At 45.8% G+C, this 21,945-nt stretch overlaps 1 protein-coding gene across 4 annotated transcripts in view; it reads right to left on the reverse strand.

Moving 5' to 3' along the window:
- The window catches only part of sog (chordin short gastrulation), a 133,921-nt gene that overhangs the window by 84,273 nt on the left and 27,703 nt on the right, over positions 1-21,945 (reverse strand). The window contains exon 1 of one of the 4 annotated variants that reach the window (XM_076368920.1): positions 12,457-12,571. The exons of the other annotated variants lie outside the window; for them this stretch is intronic. The gene's annotated coding sequence lies outside the window, so the exon portion shown is untranslated. Of the gene's footprint in view, positions 1-12,456; positions 12,572-21,945 lie in introns of those variants that run through there. 4 annotated transcript variants of the gene reach the window in all.

Here is a 21,945-nt window from a genome sequence, read left to right on the forward strand (position 1 = left end):
GCTTTGCCTTCTAAGAACGTATCTTAAACATTAATCGGAGTACCGCTTTACTAAGGTGGCAGGTCATAGTACCGGGAAACGTGAAAAACACACATGGAAACGAGGCTTCGAAGGAAAAAACGTCATTCCGCGATTCTCACTTACTTTCAGGCATACATAGTAACACTTGCATCAGCTGTATTCAATCTAAGTTTCGCCAGCTGCCATCGTGTTCGGGAACCGATCGTTTCCGATTTACACGAAAACAGTAATGCGAATGAGAAAAATGCATTGCACACTTCCGATTCGTTTTGCTATGTAGATTCGCATCCATCCCCGTTGGACCACCCTGTACAAGAGGCAAACGGGATGATCGAGGTTCGAACTACGATCGAAACTACAAAGTGAACGAAAAGCAACACGATAATGCGAAGCATCCGCCATTTTTTTCGTCGTTTGAACTTCAAAACGTTCGTTAACACGATATTTACCGACTTCCACGGTGGATAATCCGACCGCGGAATCACCGTGGATCACGATACGCCGCGCAGCCATCGGCGGTAATCATTTTATTACTTTCCCCGTCGGGCGCGCGCAGTTACCGGCGTCCCTATCCTTCGTCGCGGGTCCCGGCAGACCTAAAATTATTACTTTTCCACCGTCGACGACTATTATTAATGGTCTTTACCCGGTCCGTTGCCGATTCCTGCAAAAAAATTAATGCCTGTCATTATCGGTCTTGTAAATACGCTCGATTCCACGCCGATCGTCCGGGCCCGCATGTTGCATAATTGCACGTTACGCGGGCAATTACTGATCTCGTTTGCGCGCGGCCGCCCCGTTCGCGTAACGGCGTCGGAGATTGAATAAATCGATACAAATCGCGGCGATCTGATCGTTCACCTTCGCGCGGCGCGTTTCCTCCGTAGGCCGGTCGTCTTCTTCGCGTGACGCGATTCGACTGTTCGCTGAATTTGAATTTCCCGCGCTATCGTTATGCCGAGTCTCCACACGAGAACGAGTATCGAAGCAAACTAAGAAGAGATGAATATCCTTCGCGAAGTTTATTGGAAGGTAAATCAAGTTGGAAATAAGATATTTAGATATTGAAATTCAGGTAATAACCCACGAGCTTCACTTATGCGGAGTTTCCACGGGAGAACAAGTGTCGAAGACCAGTAAATCAGTTTCGAAACAATGATCCCTGGCATATACGAACATCGTTGCGTATAATAACGTACAAGCGACACGGCGATGAACTTAACACGCAAAGGAAACGATTTCGAAGTTGAAAGTCTGATAAATCTTTTATTCGTCAAAATTTGAATAGAAATAATGATTGTTTAGAAAAGTTAATAGTTTCAAATCGAACAGCGACGACACTCGGGATGCGCTAATTTTTCGTCACGGAATTCCTCGTTTCTTTTCGCGCGGGAACCGGAATTCGAAAGGGAGAAAGAGCGGCGCGGGGCGAGAGGTGGAAGGCTGCGTCGGAAAAAGATACAAAGGGAGGAAACACCGGCGCGCGGTTGTGCGCACACGCGTTACGAAGCGGACGTTATAAAGTTCCGGGGGTAGGCAAGTTTATTGGCAAGGTGCGAAAACATTGGTTTGTTAATAACGGAGGAGTCGGCGCGGGCCCTTTTAAAAACCTGACAAACGCGTTCTTTCGATCCCCTTCCACCCCCCTCGCCGGTGTATCTCTCAGCTTTTCGGTACCGAGGTACCATCGCGCGGCCGTGCACGCGATATTTTTAGAAAACGTAAACTCTTCCAAGCTGTATCGTATAAAATATATTTTTTAAGCGCCCGCCCGTCAACACCACTTCCCGCACCCGCGTCCCGGTCGCCGAGTTTTTCTGATAGCGATCGACTTTCCGCGAGCCACCGCGAAAATTGGGAAACCTGATTGGTTTTCTATCCCGACACCTCTATCCACAAAATGAATTTTTTATTTGAACATTTCCAATCCCTAAATTAACGTTCCATTCCGATATTTCCGCCCTCAAACTTCGATTTTCCATTTCGATGCTTCTATCAGCCAAATTGATTTTTCATCTCGGCAGTTCCGACTCCAAACTTAATTTTCCATTTCACTTAATTATCCATTCCGATATTTCCCTCAAAATTGATTTTTCATTCCAACGCCTCCAGGCCCAGAAATAATTCTCCGTTTTCGCATTTCCGCGACGATAATTCAGTTTCAAGATCTAACGAGTCGCGATACTGTTCACTCGACCCTTCTCACAACCTCCTAACGCCTTCATACGAGTTCCCTCTAACTCGAAACGAATGTTTGTCTCAATTAAACTTTAAAACTCGTTTCCAATCCCCGCTGAATTTATTACAGAGACCTCTCTCGATCCCCATCCCTCGAACAGTCGCCGTGTACAGCCGCGTCGCGCGTCGTGTGAAGAGGATCTCTCGACGATATCCAGCGAAAGGGGTAGGCAGGGGGCGGAGGTGTGCGTGGGGAAACGAAGGAGACGCGCGTTTGAAGAGCACACCGCCTGAAACCTAACGGGGTGGCGGAGAATCGCGCGCGCGGACGCTCTTCTCGAGGATGGCTCGAAGAGGGGCGAGGCGGGGGGATGGAGTTCGGGTGTGCTGGCACACTCAGAATGGAGTCGAGTGCCAGAGAATCGGTTGTCCGTGTATTTCAGGCGGCACGGGCCACTGCACTGCCCCCACCATTCGCGCGTGCGTGGCTATGTATATACGCACCTTTCATATTGGACCGTTTATTTTGAAAGTGCAAGTCCATTTTTTGAAGGGAAATCGAGGGAACGAGCAACCTGGATACGCTTCAACGTGGACCTGTTTCATTTACGATCGATTCATTCCTTTGCATTTCGAAAAATTCGATCGGCTTCAGTTGGCTGCAGTTTTGCTATACCTTCTACGTCTCCATTTCAATTTATGGCAATTGAGGGATGTACAAGGATGAATTAAAGAACGATTAAGAAACCTCGAAATCGATGCTCTAAAATTTCCTATTCACCTTTTCGTGTGGATTATCATTTCATCGTTACTCCGCGGCCACCCTGTATATAACGCTTCTCTAGAACACAATGGCATCGTAAACAAGTATCCGTTTCATATGTTACTTTTCTAATTCATTGCCTGTAACTTTTGGTATTCGTCCCTCTTAAATCATACCATCAATTCACAGTCAACGATCCTAAAAAACGAAATGGCAGAGACGCCTACTCCGTTTCGCAAGTGTTCTTTCCGATTCATTAGATTGTATATCACCGATCCACAGTCGTTCGTTACGGAAACACTCGCACGGCGACGTAGTGGGAAAATATTTATCTCGATGAATAAAAACCGCCCTCGGATTTACGATACAAACAAATATAATACTTATGGACGGCTGTTCATATATCTGTGCCCTCGGAATCCGTGCTCTCTCTCTCTTTCTCTCTACCCTGACGACTGCGGAATGCCGCGTGCCACATCGCGAAACTATTTCCGCGCGAACGAACCGAGACGATGATAACCGGTGATAAGCTTTGGGGAATGCGGCGCTCGGGCTCCGTATCTTTTTGTTTATTTATTTACTTCGTCTCTTCTCCTTTCTTTTTCCGTTTCGCGAATTTATCGCGAACGAACGGGCTAGCGCTCGCACGCTCGCACACTCGCTCGCCGGCCGCGCGTTTCAAAGCGGCCCGGTACGCACGCGTTTCACGATTTATCGCGCGCCGGCTTGTACAACTTTGTTCGGCCCGGCTCTGTTTCGCATGGTAATCGCGACGCGATCGTGTTTCACCGTCGCCGCGAGATCTCGCGAATATTTTCCGAACATAACGCCGAGCTCGCTACCAGTGTCAAGTGTGAGGCGATCAAACCGGCTAACTTCGCCGTTCGGAATGCCTTAAACCTTCAACCTTTGCGGTCCGCCAGTTTTTATATCCTACAATTGGAACTTCTTTAGATTGGACCGTTTAGGGACGAAAGATCTTGCTTTGAAAGTGTTCGTTCGATTTAACCCTTTGTATATTTATCGTCTTCCAATGGATTGATCGAATGGTTAATTGTATCGAATAGAAATAGTAATATTCGAATCTTGATATCGAATATCGAATTTTACAATTTTTATGTATTCAACTGAATGGCTGCTTCGAGTCGCCTCTCGAGTGCAAAGGGTTAATATTATTCTAATGGATGTATGTTAACAACAAATATTTCCAGAAGCAAGTTCTTGTCCAACGACTCTGCCAAATATTCAGGACCGTTTCCTTTGAATCAACCGAATTTACTAACCACGAACATCCCCGGCGAGCCTCACCTTTTGCACACCGGAGTTCGACTATTTTCATGTTTACATTTGTTCGCGGACTCTTTCCTCGTATCTCGTTTTCTGTTTTGTCTCGGGTTTCAGCGCGCTACGCTGAAATAGAGATGCGACATTATTACGCGCAACGTATCCTATATTCCTACCAAGATTCTAGAATTAAACGCGATTCCCCCCCGCCGGCCCACAGGACAATTTATTACACGGGCGTCTGTTAACCCACTGTTTCGGGCGATCCGTACGTTGGCGGACAGTAATTCTTCCGGTACTATTAAGTCGTTAGCACGCCGTTTCGCGCGTTCGAATTGTTAAGTACCGCCGACTGTTAAAAACCTTTCGTCGCGTCCCGTACTTCGTTTACGATTCCGGGAACGCTTGTATGAATTATTTATCGCAAATGAAAAGGAACGGTCGTTGATGGGCGTGGACGCCTCGAAACAGAGTTGGCCGAAATGTGGCGGTTACGTATTCCCGACGCAGATTCGAACGCAATAGCCGATTTAATTGCGCGTTCGGTCGGTTTTTATTAATCTACGAATTACCTAATCTTAAGATTCCCATTGATCGACGACTGTGAGTTGAGACCGACCAGGAAAATTGCAAAATGTACGCTTCGTGACTCCACCTCACTTTCGAGAAACGAAAGGGCGCGAAAACCCGTTGAATTCAAAATGAAACGACCACCTCGTGCGGAGAATAATAGATAAAATCGAGACGTGGTCGTTAAAAAAGAAGATATACGCCGCAATATCCTCTACACGACGGCACCGATCGATTCGGAGAGAACTGCACGCGCTGAAGTATCTTCGAAATAAATCCGATTCGAATTCCGTGGATCGGATCCGACGCGCGAGCCGGCGCGCGAGGAAAACAACTTTATTCCCAACGTCCGCGGGCAAAAAAGGCGAAGGATAGAATGGTATACCGATGACAGCTCGCGTTAAATTAATCGGGGGCCCGATCGGACTGTAAATCATCAATAATATTCTGAAAGTACGACGGTAAACGGTGGTCAGCCGCGCTTGAAATTGAGCGATTCAATTAACGAGTGAGCTCCGCGAGAGAGGCGGAAAGAGGGAAAGAGAAGGAGAGGCAGCAAGGACTACGAAGAAAAAGTTGACCGGACGGCGGAAGGAATAAATAGCTCGGCGAGGAGCAAAACGAGCTCGCCGGAGGCGGCCAGATGTACAAATCGAATGGCGCGATCGGGATTCTTCGTAATTTCTTGCGAGCCCGCCACCTGGTTTCGTGACTCGGAAATTACCCTACCGTGAACGCCGAAAATTCACCGTGAAACGGGCCCTGATCGACCGTGGCCTCGTGTTCTAACTCGCGAGCCGTTTCCTCGGCAGGAAATGAACGGTCTCGTTAGAAAAAGAATATTCTTCGAGACTGGCTCGAACGCCGGTGAAACGATTTGCGCAAGAAAACTGAACGTTCGCGGAGTTCTTTCGAATAATGCCTCGCGACAACGAGAATCGGAGAAGCACGGGATGGAACCGACGAACGGATGCATTTTTTATTCAAACTGTGAAAAGTTCGAGTGAAGTTCGATGAAGTTGAGAATACGAAGAGACGAATTAACACAAGAACTATCAGGTGGGTCGAGATGACAGCTAACAGTTTCTTTTACAGTTACTGCAAAGTTAAAAAATTCTTCTTTGAAAAATGGTTAATGAAGTTGATTTAGTACCTGAACTGAAATGCTAGCCAATCGATATCTTAATAAATCCACGTTTGTAGCTTTCATGAAGAAATGTTGAAAAATCAGTTTAAGTGCTCGGTAGTTCTAGTGATAAGGAATCTATCTATACATGTACAATTTTCATTGCAAATAGAAAAATCTGGGTGAGTGACACAAGAATTGAAATTTCCGAAAATTCAACGTGGAAGTTGACTATTACGAAACTATTCGTCAGCTTAGTGACTCGCAGTGAAGATCTCTACCATAATTTTCATCTTGATCGATCGAAGATCGATATCCCTATTATCAACGTTATCTTCGTAACAACTGGAAATTTCCTTCTCGCGAATCGTCAACAACAAACTGAACAAACGTCGAGCGCGATCACGAAGGAAATCGCACGGTTAACACGTTGAATGCAGTGGGGGTCACCGGTGACCCCAACCAGATAGAATGACTACAATTCATTCTATTAACCGATGATTATTCGCAAACGTTTCTATGTTATAAATACTACTATCTAATGCGACATTCAGTTTAACGAATGTGCAGTAATAACAATGCAATTCAATCAAATGATCTAACACATTGCGTACCGGTAACGAGAAATCTCGTTTTCAATAAAGACACTTAGCTATGGAACTTTGCTAATTACCAGAGCATTTCAAGAAATATCCAATTTGATTCGATTATCTATTCGAAATATATTACATAACAATATATCTGAGTTTTTCTGTGTATAATGATGTGAATTGATCTCACTGAAAATTGCCAGTCGCAATTCAGTTTTCCGAAGATTAACCGATACGCAAAGCGTTAACATCGTATTTTCTCCATTTCGTGTATTTCGCTGTGTGGAATCGCGCGGCATTCGACGTGTTAAGGGCGAGTCGAAAGCGGCAACCGCGGGTTGTCGCAATCCACGCGGCGCAATCGCGCGAGGAATTCTAATTTAAGGGGACGCGTCATAAAAGACGGCCTGGGATCCTGATTCAATTGTCCCATTAAATCGCGTGTCAGCCGGGGACGAGCGAGAAAAATTGTGGCCGCGGCTGGATTCGGTCATTCACGCGACGCGGAGGCCTCAAAGGGATGTCGCGCGGCGGGAAATAGAGAAGTCAGCGGCTGGCCTCCCAGATGCGCGAAGCGGGACGCGCGCCGCCGACCCGGGATTCCTCGTAATTTCTTCTCCGCCGGGACGCGAACCGGCCTCGTCAGTCATCGTGCTTTAAAGTCACTGTTAACCCATCAGGCTTGCGGTCCCTGCACTCCGCGGGACCCTCCATATGCTGCCCGCGTCGCCGCGAGATGCACGCACGCCGCTTCAGACTTAACCGGCCGGTGGTTAAGCCGGAGAACTTTCGTTGGCAATATTTTGTAAGTTCGGGAAATGTGTAAAATGAAGGAATTGATCATTGTTATGGTGGATAACTTAACCCCTCGCCCTATGATTTATTTCAGAATGATCGGTATAACTACTTTGTTATTAACCCTTCGCACTCGAAAGCTTCTCACTGGAAATATTCAACATTTTTCGACGAGATACAGGCGACATTGTTTGAAACTAATTTAACGATAATTCGTAGATAAATTAAGCAACAAAGCTATTTTAGTTAAATATTTCACATAGAAATACAAAGTTTAATTCCGAATACTAAATATTCTACTTCATAGTTTTGCTGTATCAAATCGAGAGGTGACTCTCAGTTAGCAAAGAGTTAATGATTTATTGGGAAAAGAGAAACATTTTGGGCGTATTCTATGTCTATGTTTGTTCTGAAGTATAACAAGTGATAACAAGAGTATTTCATTTGGATTGAAAAGAATTGAGTAATGTTTGTGCTTGTTTGAAATCTTCGCCACGTGTCTGACACGATATTGTAGGGCAAAAGGTTAAGGACTTTGATCTAGCCATTCAACGCGTTCAATTAGGCAGACACGAACGGAGACCTCGCGTAAGGGTTGCATTTCGAATGAAAAAACTTTTTCTGATGAGAAATCGATACTAAAGGGAGTGTTTATAATCAAAGAACAAAGTGTTTTACATTTATATTATTTACATTCGTAAATGAAACTTTTGTATTATAGTATATTGAGGAGATATTGGTGAGAATTAATGAGAAGGATTCTTTATCTCCAGTAATTTCAAACGTAAGTTAGGTTCAAGTTAGTTTCAACTAACAAGTAACATTTTTCAACAAAAAGGTTCGAAATATTTTGTATAAAAATTGCACCACCAAAAATAACTTGTACCATTAGTGGTAGATGTACCACAGAAACGCTGCGGTAGATCGTTTTATTGCTGATTGGTAGTAATTAGCTAGTAAGCGATGGGAAGTAGAAGAGCGATCTACATAGGTGTTCGAAACTTGGGGAACAAGTAGCTCAATGGTGGTTCCGGTAGACTCAAGGACCGAAGAAGTCCAAGCGACGATCTTCTCTCGCAGATGAATTTAGAGGATCCAGCAATGGAATCAATTCAATCGAACTCAAACGAAACCCTCCATGTCTTCTCAGAAAAATTCGGAAAGAAGCGCGGATATCGGTCTGCGCGCGAGGGTAGCGAGCGACGACGGACGTCGGTGTCGGTCGCGCAGCATCCATCAACGCGGCTGCACCAGCAACAGGGAATTGCCGTGTGAGGTCGGTCAGTAAAAATACCAAGAGCGACAATCGCTTAACGCGAAACAATCCGAGCGCGCGCGTGCGCGCGGCGATGACCGGCGGGGCATCGGTTGTTCCATGAAACTGATGGAAACAAATGAGGATGAAACACGGGTTCAAGCGCGGCGTAAGCCTTAATTCCCCCGCGAGCCGGCGAGATCGTTATCACTCGTTAACGCGAACGATCGCGTCTACCATACGGTTTTAGCATACGTCGCGGTCGGTTGTGATCGGTCGCGTTCTCGGTGAGCTGGACTGTCAGGTTATTAACTGAGTTGTATGTACGCCTCAGGTCTGATGATGGAATTCGCAAACTGATCGTGAAAGGTTACATTCGTCATTGCTCAGTTTCATTGCCTTTGAAATACTCCTTTTGCTATGCATGATCTGATCCATCCTTCGGAACAGTTTTGCGGTGCATTGTCTTGCGAGGAAGCTTTTATCTAATAGATAACTGTGTTGCAACTTTATTCACTGGATCTGACTCCTGATTAACGTATGCACGGTAAAATAATGCAAGAAAGATCTTTCGATGATATAGACGACACTAGAGCCAATGCTCTAAACATCGATTGGATGTCAAGATTATTATAACAGTGTTTTATTCATTAACATAATCATCTTCGCAATCTACCGTCTAGCCTCAACGAGGCAGTTCGTGCGTTCCGTTTCGAAACAAGTTTCCTTACTCGACATCTACCGAAGATAACGTCAATTTCTTTAGTTACTCAATATCAACTTATCCAAGAACGCCCGTAAAAATGGCGGAACGTGTTTCTTACGCAGAAAAAGGGTAGAACCGCGACACCCTGGAAATCGGTCGCGGGAGACTCGTCCAGCAGACGAGGCCGCGTCGGACACGTTGTGTTCATACGCGCGGACGAGATATATTCCATCGTGCACGCCTACGTGATGTCATGCGCGCGTCAGAAATGCCGACCTTGCGGCCGCCGCGGCTCAAGTCAGTGCACGCGTAATGCGATGCATTTGTATTGGCCAAGCCTTTCGGCCGATCCCACCGTCGTCGTTTCGTACTGATAAGCATACCTACGCCTCGCAACCTATATGCACGGCTGAGCGGAAGATCGGTATGCGATGATCCAGCCGACGACTTCCCAACAGTGGGGAGGATATTTTTGCACGATACCGGCCGGCCGAAACTCAATTTCGACAGTTTCGCCCGAGACCGTTGGACATCTGAGGAATAACGCGACGATTCCTTTTTCTTTGCCTCCAGTGCAGTCGAGAAGCACTGCGCTCGAAAGCTCGGAACATCCCACTGCATCTTTTACTCCTGGAATCTCTTAAAACGATTGTTGCACGCTTCGAAGAGGCTGTGTGAATTCATTTTATATTCTACACCCTTCCAACGATTTTTATAAGTTACCTGAATATTAACGACTGTGCTAAATGAACGAGTTTCAGGATGTTAACACTAGGTTTATGAAATTCAATTTGTAATACATCTGTATTATAATTCCGCATAGTATCCTGCGTATTTTGAAACCTTCGATTTCCAAGATCTGAATGAACCTACATCGAGTTTTGCAGCAGCAATAGAATAATGTAGGACATCGTTTGAGTGCAAAATAATAAAATGGAAATTTCGTTTGAATATTACTCTCCTTTTAACCCTTGCCACTCGGGAGGTGACTCTCAGTCATCACCTGATTTGACACGGTAAAACTGTAGAATCTAATATTTACTGTTCTTTGTGTAATGCCTCGATAAGTAAAACATTGGAATAAATTAGCTTTGTTACTCAATATACTGGTGATTTCTATTCGAGTTAGTCTCAAAGAAAATCGTCTTCGCCTCGTCAAGAAGCGTTAAGTATTTCTAGAAAGAAACTTCCGAGTGCGAAGGATTAATCGAAAAGAGTGTCCTGAGAAGGGCACTGCTTAACCAGATGACCCCCCAACGGTCGTGGCATATTTTTGAAACGTTCTGTACAATAAATGCATGCAAGCCTAGCGTTGAGGAAGTACTTACTGCTCGATCGTCGTGCTTACGTAGGAAAAGTTCGCTTCTTCCCCAGACATTGTATTGAGTTAATAGCGCTGGAAGAACGCCAGGGCTGCGGGGGTAGGGGGAGGGCCGGCTTAAACGAAAACCGTGCAACTGTTGATCCGCTGTCGGCGAGCCGGTCGTTCGTGCTACTGTCAAGCCAGGACCACCGGTGGCACGTGTCAATTCCCGAGCCAAGAAAACCAACCGATCGCGCACCGCGGTCGCCGTCCTCGAATTTTAGGCTCAACGCGCACCAACGATTTTTTCGTTATAAAACGACTTTCCGCCGTTGTATCATGTTACATCGATGTCGCGTAGATAACGCTGCAGCGAGGAATAAAAGAATAAATAGCAGAAACGGCGAAAGCTCCATGATGATCCATCGTTTCGACAAATTGAGTGGATTACGTAATTTTCGAAATTTCTGTAGCTTCGTGGTTACATTTCTTTAAACGTTTGCAACACCGTTGTCGTCGATTCATATTTTTTATCGTAAACTAATCGAACTCGAGCGTTCTTTTTATTCGTCTCGATGTTGTTTTTTATCTACGTCAGTGCTCCGTCGAGAGGATCTCGCCCTGGGAATAAAACGGTGAAAAACGAAACTGCTAGAGGCTAAGGAAGAACATTGCGCGACCGAACACCTCGATAATAATTCAATCAAGGAAGATTCCCCGAGGAATCGCGGACGCCGCAGAAGAAACGAATCCCTCCTCCGGCGGCCAGAAGAACCCGCGGAATTACGTGGATCACCGGCCGTCGGTGGACACTTAAACGAATGACGATTAATTAGCCGTCTAGTCGGCACCGGGAAAAACGATGCGGTCACGCATAATTGTTCCAGTTCCGCGATGTCGGACGCCAGTAGGTAATATCGCTGCGCATCGGAATGATACTGGGTTAACGCGACGAATATGAACTCGAATGATAATTACATGAAAAAGACGATACCTCGGCGATTTTATTGGTCCCTGAAACTGACTCGCAAAAATATTTTCGAAAGTTCTTCGATTCGTTTTAAGTTTCGCTTAGAGCGAGTTTAATTAGGTTTTAATTTTAAATTAGTCGAATGAGATGAGCGGAGTAAGTTAGGATCGTACGTTCGCGTTAGGTTCAATAAAAGAACGTGACGCTCGTCATTAATTCGTGATTTCTATCTATTTTCGTTAATAACGATTCAAAGAAACTCGTATATCCTAAAAATAAATCTGACATCAAACTGAGAGACTTCAAAAATATTTTTAAAAGTAGTCATATGTCTAGGGAGAAGTTGCTAGGGACATCACGAGGTGTGTTCTACGCTGTATCAATCGTTGTTCCAACGTTTTTCCCCGGCAGAAGTGAAGAATGAGTCCACGAAAGGCGTCAGGGAAAATTACGCCGAATCGAGATCGCGGGAACTCGTCGAACGATTCGAATGGGTAGTTTTCCTCGCGAGCGCGCGTGAGGACGAGCATGTCGGTAAGCGGTCAACGATGAATAATACATTCCGATCCTCTCCTAAGAACGTCCGTGGACGCGAACTGGAGCGTCCGTTGGATATTAAGAAGACATTATCATCGTCAGAAACGATCGGACGATCGTTTTATTAGCTTTTTATCGAGGAAGGCTCGTTACGCGGCCTTGGAATAGTTAAATAAAATGCTCGGGCTTGATAGCCGGAATATTTTAATCGCGAGCAAAACGGTTTCCGGAACGACGGCACGCGAGGCTTCCCTGGAACCGATTTATCGACCTGAAATGAACCACTAACGAACCTCCTCCTCGCGTCTCAAATTTCTCGAATGAACGAAATGTTATCGTTATTATCGATAAACCTTACCGTTAAAATCTTTATCGCACGGCAAACAGTTGGAAACGAAGGCTTGTCGAGGAATGTCCAACTCCGATGCCAAATCGTCCTCTATTTTCTAGAAGAAGATGGTTGCCGTCCGATCATCCGATACTGCCGATCGACGTCAGCTGCTTTTCGCGCGAAAGAATCACGCGAACGAATTCCAGGCGATCCGTGAACGGTTCTCGGTCACGGTGCAACCGAGTTACGCGGAATTCCCCGAGAAAAGCGCACCGCCGCGCCTCAAGGTTCCGAGGAAGCCTGTTCCTAACGCGAGCTCACGGTGTTCTGGCGATCTCGTCGCAGATGATAGATAAACTGGCGTGGCGGTTGATCGGTGCCGATTCAAGCTTCCGACTCGAGTCGTATTACTTTGCCACGTGTACGTTTCAGCGGCGAAAAATCGCTCGGTTTCAACGCTTCCGTAATTGAAACCTTGCCTTTAACCCTTTGCACCGGTAAGGCAAATGTCCAGTCATCGTTTGGTTTGACGTGGAAAGATTCAGAAGTTTGATACTGCACATCAAATTTTTGTAATCCGTTAATACACGAAATATCAAAATATAATTGTGTTTAATTCAGAAATACGTGATTTTCTATGCGTTAATTGTAAAGAATGCCAGCGACATTTCATCGGGGAATGATGAATATTTGAAGGTAAGGGGTTAATTTCGTGTCTGCCAAGGAAACTGGTAAACAGAACAACTCGCACAAACGATTCTCGGTTTGATAATCTAAATATATGCGAAAATGAAAATAACGCTAAAGATATATTGCAACAATGTAATATTTTCAACGCACGCGCTATCGCGGTTAACCTTGCCAGTGGACTCACCCACAAACAGGCGATTTTTAGCTTTCGTTTAGCTCGCACTTCGCACGGTCTAAACTCTAAACTCTATCAAAGAGTAAACAACGAGCACGATTACAAAACCCAATGAAAAATAAAACCGACCGGAAAACAATCGAAGGTTCAGTCTCCGTGAACATCGGCCGAGAATGATCTGCAATCCCATCGAGCTTTCAAAAATCGCTAGAAATCGCTCGGAGAAAATCCGATCTTTAAAGTCGACGGTATTCCCCTCTTCGTTCCCTTCCGTCCCCTTCTTCTGTTCGCTCTTTTTTTCCCCCTTCGTTTCCTTTCTGGTGTGCGTGTCCCGGCTGAAAAGGTATCGGCCATAAATCACGGGATCTTCGCGAACGAAACGGTGGCAACCGGTTCTCCGCGGGCGGGGATATAAAAGGAACCGAGGGGGAGACGGAGAGTTGATCCCCTTTGAACCGGAGAGAGCCCTCGCGCCGGCTAATACAACGGATTAACGATCGGGAACATCGGTAAATCGTAATCGGCGCAATCGCAAGTGACAGATCCTCCTCCAGATTCCAGCGGCCGCCGCGTCGCGGCGGGCCCCGTGAGAACCGGACTTAAGGAGCACGTGGGAACTAGGAAGGCTAGGCGACCGGTCGACTGGCCGCTCGGCTTGGCAGGCGCCAACTTCGACGACGAAGACGAAGACGATTGGAGAAGCCCGCGACGAAGCGACGCTCTCCTCCGTCGAACGGGATCCTCATCTCTGTAAATCATCCCCGCGACGCGCCGTATTCCGCTCACGTAACGCGTCCGCCGCGGAGTGTCCGGGTGCAAGGGGTGGGAGAACTTTCGACTGGTTCGCATGCCGGGCCGCGTTTTCACCTTGGCTCGTGGCCGCGCGGCTTAAACGCCGCGCCGGGCACGTACGGTTTCCGTGCAACCCCGTAGGAACGTCACCGTCGAGATGGATCGGGATCGGGAATTGTGACGAAATCGGGGATTCTTTGGATGATTTGGGGTTAGAAGACGAACAACTGTGAGCAGTCGATGGAGACGTGGTCTGTTCGCAAATCAGTTCTCACTGACATTACCAGCAACTCGAAGCAATTTCAATAGAAGTATATTAATATATAAGCAAACGATACGCGCATCAACAGAAAAGTCGTAGATGTATTTTACTGTATTTTATCGATTATAGATATAAATATATTAAATTAGAAAATTGAACAGTTTGTAACGACGAGTTTTAAATGACGCTGCTCCGGTACCCTCGAGTTCAAGAAATTAAAGTCGAATTGTAAGGAATACTTATGACGTTTTAGCTTTTTTTATATAGAGACAATGCGGTTTTAGTTGCCTATTAGTTAATAAGCTTCGAAGAGAAAAGGGATGATGGATTACTGGAGTTAAGCGTTATCAAGAAACATTTAATCAGTTTACATAGATACGCAAATACGCTGGTCGTAAACAGTTGCCGAAACCGTACATCCTCGCAGTCGCTACAGTTGCCATCTAAAGGACATCTACCAGACTTCACTCGCAAGCGTCTTTAGTCCTAGATACAGTAATCGAGTGCAAGCGACCAAGGGAACACAAGAAGTTACGTCAAGATAGGCTGAGGGGAGCGGGATGCGGAATCACGACAAAAAGATTTTGTCCGGCGACACGTGTTCCTCCGGTATGCGGGGAACCGTCGATCGGGGGAGGGGACGTAGATAGAAGGGGACCGTCGCGTCGCTTGGGAATCACCGGATTCGCCGGTCGCGCGATTCCGAGGCGAAGGTGCCGAGCGCCAGAAAATGCCGCGAGCATGGCAATGCGAGCAGAGGGACGAGGGAGAAAAAAAGGGGGGGAGGAGAGGGGGGAGAAAGGTGAAAAAGACTGGGGACATCGGTGAGAAAAAGGACAGCGGAGGAAGAGAATCGTGGACGGTTCACACGATCCAATCGGATCGGGGACCGTCTCTCTGCCTTTCTCTCTTTTCCACTGTCGCCTCCTTTTCCTTTGGATCTCGGTCCCAACGCGCTACCTTTTTTTGCGACTTCGCCCCTTCCTTTATTCGATTTTTTACTGTCCTCTTTTGCGTCCCGTTCCTCCTTTTTTCTGTTCGCCTTCTTTGAGGAGGCTCGTCGCGGAGAGACGACGGGAGGACGGAACGAGAGGCGGAAGATAGGCACCCCTTTTTTCTGAATGCGTGCTGGGATCGGTGAACTGCCAGGGAACGGAAAAAATATGCCCCGTGTAAACGAGCGTGGTCGGAGATGTAAATGATGTAGCCGGTGCCTTCTGATTCGGTGGGTACTGGGAGTGACGCGGTTTCGTTGGATGTCGTGACGTTCGTTCGTCGAGGCGTTTGTGTTTCCGTCTGGGTGTCTAGCGGAGAACTATCGCGAGTGGGTGAGAATAAACATGGCTTAACCACTTGCGCTGGAAAGACCTGCCACGCACGTCGAGACGTTTCTATAACAAAATTCTCAATGATGTCTTTCACGCATTGATAATCTTGTTGCATCATGCCCATTAGATTGCTTCGACATGTGTCACTCTATACAGACTGATTAATAAACGAAATAAGTGTACATATCAGTGTGAAATAGGTAAAAACAAAATTCATCGCAGGAGACTTCGCCAAATTTCGGATTTCATTTCCAGCGCAAGTGAATATGGAGAAAGATTTTAGATAGCTACTCTTGCAGTACGATGAAGTTTTGCGTTTTGATAGGTCTAGGCAAATGCCTAGCTGCTATCAAATGGATCGACAATTTTGTAGACTCCTGATCGCATTTCACTATTTTAAATATTTCTGATCGTTCGCTAGAAGATAGAAGGGTTCGATTCTCAAAATTTGCTGCGGATTCGATGTTCACATAAGATGTACCAACGATTTTGTAAACTTTCCAATAAATTTCAGTGCCCACTGTGTGCGTATCAATTTGTCCAACCCCTAAGCAAGTGACTCTATGTATAACGATCCGAGTTCTCGTCGAGTGGAGCACGTCGCGCTATCAATTTCGCGGGCGACGGGAGCACGAGCCGCGTTCCGGGAACTCGAAAGAAGCTTAATCCCTTGCAGGTGGCAGTCGGCGAGTCTCGGTTACCGGCGCGACCGATACCGCGAAACATTAAGCCCTTTGTTCTCCTAAACGATGACGGCGGAGCAAGTACGATACGGTGGTACTCAAGCGTATGCAACAATTACCGAAAAAACAAAGTGACAACCCAACTGTGTCCTATCGATCAGTTGCGATGCGAAAGTGTACCCTTAGATTGCCGAGGATTAACCCTTCGCACTTGAATGTCACTGCTATGGTGACTCGAAGCTTTGACATTTAAGATTCAATGGTTAACCATTGAATTATTCGAATAACGAGAGAACGATAGTGTTTTCTTCTTCTCTAGCATCTAAGATTTCGATACACAGTTCAACACTTTGCGGGCGAATGTCGATTCCGGCGAGATGAAATGTTCATGTCTGAAAGACTAAGTCGCAGACAAATGATTTAGTTACTCGAACAGCAAGGGATCAGCACATAGTTCCCTTTTATTCCGTTAATTGAGCGACTGATATAGAATTTAGCTTGATCTGCTGAAGGTGTTCGTATATTTCAGAGAATCTTCGTCCGCGAAGGGTTAATGTTTTATGGAAAGAAACTTTTAGAAGACTGTAATGTTCGACCGAAAAGGGTTAACACGAGAAAAATCGTGAGATCCGAGTCCGAAGTGTCGGCCGACACCACGCGCGCGAACCGTGATTTATCGCTAGTCATGTTCCGTTGTGCCAACAATGTTTTGGCTGTCGCATCGAGCAGCACGCCACCGCGACGCGGCCGCTCCTCCGTGTAATAAAGCGAAACGACGCCGCATTAAACCGGATTACAACGTTACGGGATTCGGGAGGGCGTGGACCAAGCATAATTCACTTGGCGCTGCCACTGGTCGAGTCCTACACGTCTGATCCTCTCGTTAAGTCATCGAAGTCACCCCGTAAACGCCGGTATATACTCCGGGAAGCACCGGTTGACGCGAAACATTTCAGTTGGATGGAGAAAGTAAGAAAATCATAAATGTAAATAAAATCGTTTGTAATATAGAACACCTACCGACGATGAAAATGTAAACGCTGAATAAGAAAATTCAATGCATCTAGCACAGATTTCTAGCACAGATCTAGAAAAGCTCCAGACATCAGTGTTCCGAAACAAGGATCTTGATATTCTCATATATAATTGCAATTAACCCGTTGCTCTATGATTTATTCCTTGTCTGATCGATGCAGTTGCTTTATCGTTAAACAATTTATCAGGAATAGATTTGTATGCTTATTCTATGACTTATTACTTCAAAGGTTAATGATTGCTAATATCAAAGCAATGTTTAACTTATACTCAAAGCATATATATAACACTTAGATTCCTCAGATCCACTTTGAAATTTTCGTCACGAGTCTGCCGCGATATTGTAAGCAAAGTGGTTCATAAAAATGTATGCAAGTTCACGTTCCAAGAGTTGCGCACATCGCAATCATTACATACTTCGTGGCAAAGTTTCAAATTCCAGTTGCAAGGATCAAAGATTACATTCAAACCTTGCCTACGCGATAGCCAAAGTGTACGAAGCGTTCCAATGATCATTCGGTGTATCACCGAAAAATCAAGCACGATCGTAGCATGTAATTAGAGGGGATGATAATGGCGCGTCGGACATTGTATGCAGAACGCGGCCGGAAAGACGCGTTAATTCCGGGGGAAGAGATAGGCGAAAAAGGAGTCCGGGCGGAGAAATTGCGTCTCGCGTTCAACAGCGGAGAGCCGGGAATGATGTCCCGTAACAGCACGGTACGCGTGTACGTACATTGTAACCAAATGAAAGAACGCGAGAGACCCGTTGGTCCCGTCCGGCTTATTGATGCTAGCTGATTATGCACCCGACCACGGCGACGCGACGCGACGCGAAGCGACGCTTTCTTCGGCGCCGGAGAAATTGCACACGTGTAATCTTCCGACGCGCGCGACGTGTGATTTTCATCTGGAAAAAGAGCTGCCCGCAGGACTCGGTGCGCACGAACGTTGTCTAAGAGACTGTTCGCCGAGCAACGTCTCGAGCGGTCGAGGGAACGTCTTAAAGGCTGCTATCGCGTGGGACACACCGAGGCGAGTCGAATCGACAGAAGAATCCTATCCGTATTCGTTACATCGGGAATGATGTTTGTCACCTGTTGTTTCCTTGCCAAGAAGGGAACTTTTAGACAATTTCAATAGAAAGGGTTTAACCCTTTACGGACGAACGTCGACATTTCGGCGAGATGAAATGTTCGTGTTGGGAAGACTAAGTTGTAATCAAATGATTTAATTAGTCGAACAGCAAGAGTCTTGATGTATAATTTAGCTTCACCTGCTGAAGGTTTTGTATATTTCCAAGAATCTTCGTCCGCAAAGGGTTGAACATTCTTTTCTTCTTGTTATTGTTAGTCTTCTAGAGTTTTTTATTTGTTTGCTGTCGAATAGAGAATTATCCCTTGGACTACTCTGTGTACGAGTTCGTTGATACAGTTGTACAGAGCTACAGTGGTAAAATATCATTTTCTCATTAGGAGCGACTCAAAGAATCGAAGAAAACTCGATGATTTCTAGCCTAATTTGGCGAACGAAAATCTCTTCGTGGAATCATCTTAACGCGAAAAGTGACATCACGTAGAGACGACTTACGCGGACTTCGTTTGCGTTGCGTTTTGCAACACTTGACGATTAGAATTTCCGTGTCCGAGCTGCCTACATCGGCGATGAATTATTTCGAGCGACTTAATATTCAAGATGGCCGCCGCCCACGTTACACCTTCGGTACACGAAATTACAAGCGGCGATCTTCGTAAGCGGCCACGGTTTCTCGGGGAGCACACCTACATCGCGCCGCGCCGGCTCGCCTCCTTTTTTGTCAATCGGACGTCCGATTTCACCAGAGAGAAAAGTCGTCACGGCGGACCGACACGGGAAAGTCTCGCAGTCCAAACGCGGCGCGGACACTCGGGTCCGCAGACGGAACGAAAATACATTCGCGCGGTTACGGGAAGCCGCGTGGCGTTTTCAATCGTGCGCGAGCCACGTTGACTCGATATGGGAAACGGAAAAACCGGAACACGGAACTGCGCGATCGTTTCGCGGAACCTCGGTTCGCGCGAAGGCAATTAAACCAAACTGATTTATTCCTTAACTGCGATCGATGCAATTACCTGATCTTTGATAATCTATCAGGAAAAGAAACAATGATGCTCATTCTACAAGTTTGATTCACAGGTTAACGATTGATGATAGAAAAGTAATATTTAATATGTTTCAAGAAAATAAATGACACCCAGGTGTCTCAAATTCAAAATTTCTCGCGTGGGAGTATCGCGGATAGCGCGACTTTAAAGAGTACTTAATACACTAGGATATATTACAACGATGAGGAATTTCAAACGGAAACGAATTGTCGAGGGAGATAAATTTAAATAGACATTTTATAAACATTAGTAGAAGTTTGTATCCACTCTGACTAATAGAATTATACACATACCTAAATTCTCAATTCTGGAGTCCCCAATTTCCAAAATATATTCCCTAATAAAGTATACAGTCAGTACCCTCATAGTCTTACCTCCATAATCAACCGCGATATAAACAAAAAGATCAGTCACAACATATCTGCTTATGTCGCAAGATCATCAAAACCGAAGATTACCTGCGACCACGCCAAATAAACGAATGAATAAATAATTTCGCGTGGGGAAGAGCTGCGCGCGCGTCGGGCCCATTCATCCGCGGCGAACACGAGTAGAAATTTCGCCGGGTTGGCGGCGTGATAAGGGAGCACGCGGAGAAAGGGGCGCACTGGAGGGGCGGGGAGGAAGGGAGGCAAATAAAAAAAGGGAGAAACGCGAACGAGGAAAAAGAATGTTGAGCGCGAGCCGCCGCCGCCGCGAGAGGAGAGCGGATCCCGTAAAACGTTCTCGCACACCGCTATACGTGTACGCGGCCGGTGCATGCCGCACATACGTAACGAGGAATCTCGTTTCGTTGCGTCTGGTGACCTTGGAAGCATGCGCTCTAAAGGAGCAAAACCGGCAAATAAACGCCTTCGTAATTTTAGATTCATGAGGCCCGAACGAACGAACGAACGAACGAACGAGTTGTCCGTCGCCCTGCCTTGTCCCTCTACCCTTTGTCCCTGCTCGCTTTTGTCGGGGGGAACGCTCTCGGACGCGCGGAAACTTTGATCGAAACCGTGCGAATTTGTTTGTTTCAACTGTCGCCGCTCGAAGTAGCAAGCTTTGGTGTTTGAACCCTTTGAACTCTGTAGGCTCCAACATTGCACCAGCTATAACATTAAATATTTTAATGAATCTTAAGGAAACTACCCTAAAATTATTCGATTTTCCATACGTTTGAATTTTGTACTGAGAAGGAGAATTAAAGATTGAAGGAACGTTATAGCATTTTCCGTTTTCACTGGAGATACTATAAAAATTAGTTGCAGTTACTGATAGATTACAAAACCATCTGGAGTGCTAAGGGTTAATTGAACTCCGTGCCTGTATTTTGGCGATTTGTATTGGTAGTACACATTGGATTTTGTATGAACTCTTTTTGCCATTTTGTTTTGCTTCAAGTTTACTTTGATTGTTTCTATTTCAACTTTAGTGCAATTGTATATTGATTTCAACTTTAGTTCCATTGTATTCTTATTTCTATTTATTTCCATTCTACTTCTATTACAGCTTCATTTCAATTCAATCTCTATTTCAACCTTAACCAATTTTACTTCAATTCTGTTTCTATTTCAACTGTACTCGATACTATGCAATAATTCTGCGTCAAAATGATCTATTCCAAATCTACAGCTTCGAAGTGCTAGTTCTATTGAAAATAGAGAAAATACAGTTGAAAAACATCGACATGCGTTCGGAATAATGTATCGAACAGCACAGGACAGTGTGAAGGGTGAAAAGAAGAATTTTCCAAAGATACCAGCGATAGAACCGAAAGCTAGGACGAAACACCGCTGTCGAGCCCACAAGAACGGATGTCAAGAGAGGTGGGAACGGGGCGACGTCGTCGTCGCGCTCGCGATCGCCGAAACTGATCAGCAATGCGGAATGCGTTAAGCGCAAACCACACCTACGAGAAGTAATGCGACCGGACAGCCTATTTTGTGTATCCTGCCGTGCCCTGTCCGGTCCGCGTGATCCGATCATCGATCAGATAGGCATTATATCCGGAACCCGGGCGAAGCGGTTCATAAATCTGCGAACGGAATCTCGCCCCGCGAAATTCTATTTAAACGCTGCCCTAACGTTGATCCGCGACAAATGGCGACTCCCATAAACGAATGCGCGTTCAACTCTTCGAGGCACAGGATTGCAAAAAAAAGGAAACAACTCAAGCTGCACGGAATTCGCTGCACCACGCAATCCGCCAACCTTAATCACAACAGTCTCGGCAACTTACTAATGCGTTTCGACTCGTACAAATGTTTGTTTTCACTTATTTACCCATTTACCGTTAGTTCAGCATTGCCAACTGGATGAAAAACTTCAAATAAAATATTAAACTGCACGGCTATGAGTAATTTCAATTTTTCGAGGAGGGTGAAAATATATCCCATGCAAAAATCTAAGCAAAGGGTGAGAC

The sequence above is a fragment of the Nomia melanderi genome, chromosome 7 (assembly GCF_051020985.1).
Source record: "Nomia melanderi isolate GNS246 chromosome 7, iyNomMela1, whole genome shotgun sequence".
Taxonomy (NCBI): Eukaryota; Metazoa; Arthropoda; class Insecta; order Hymenoptera; family Halictidae; genus Nomia; species Nomia melanderi.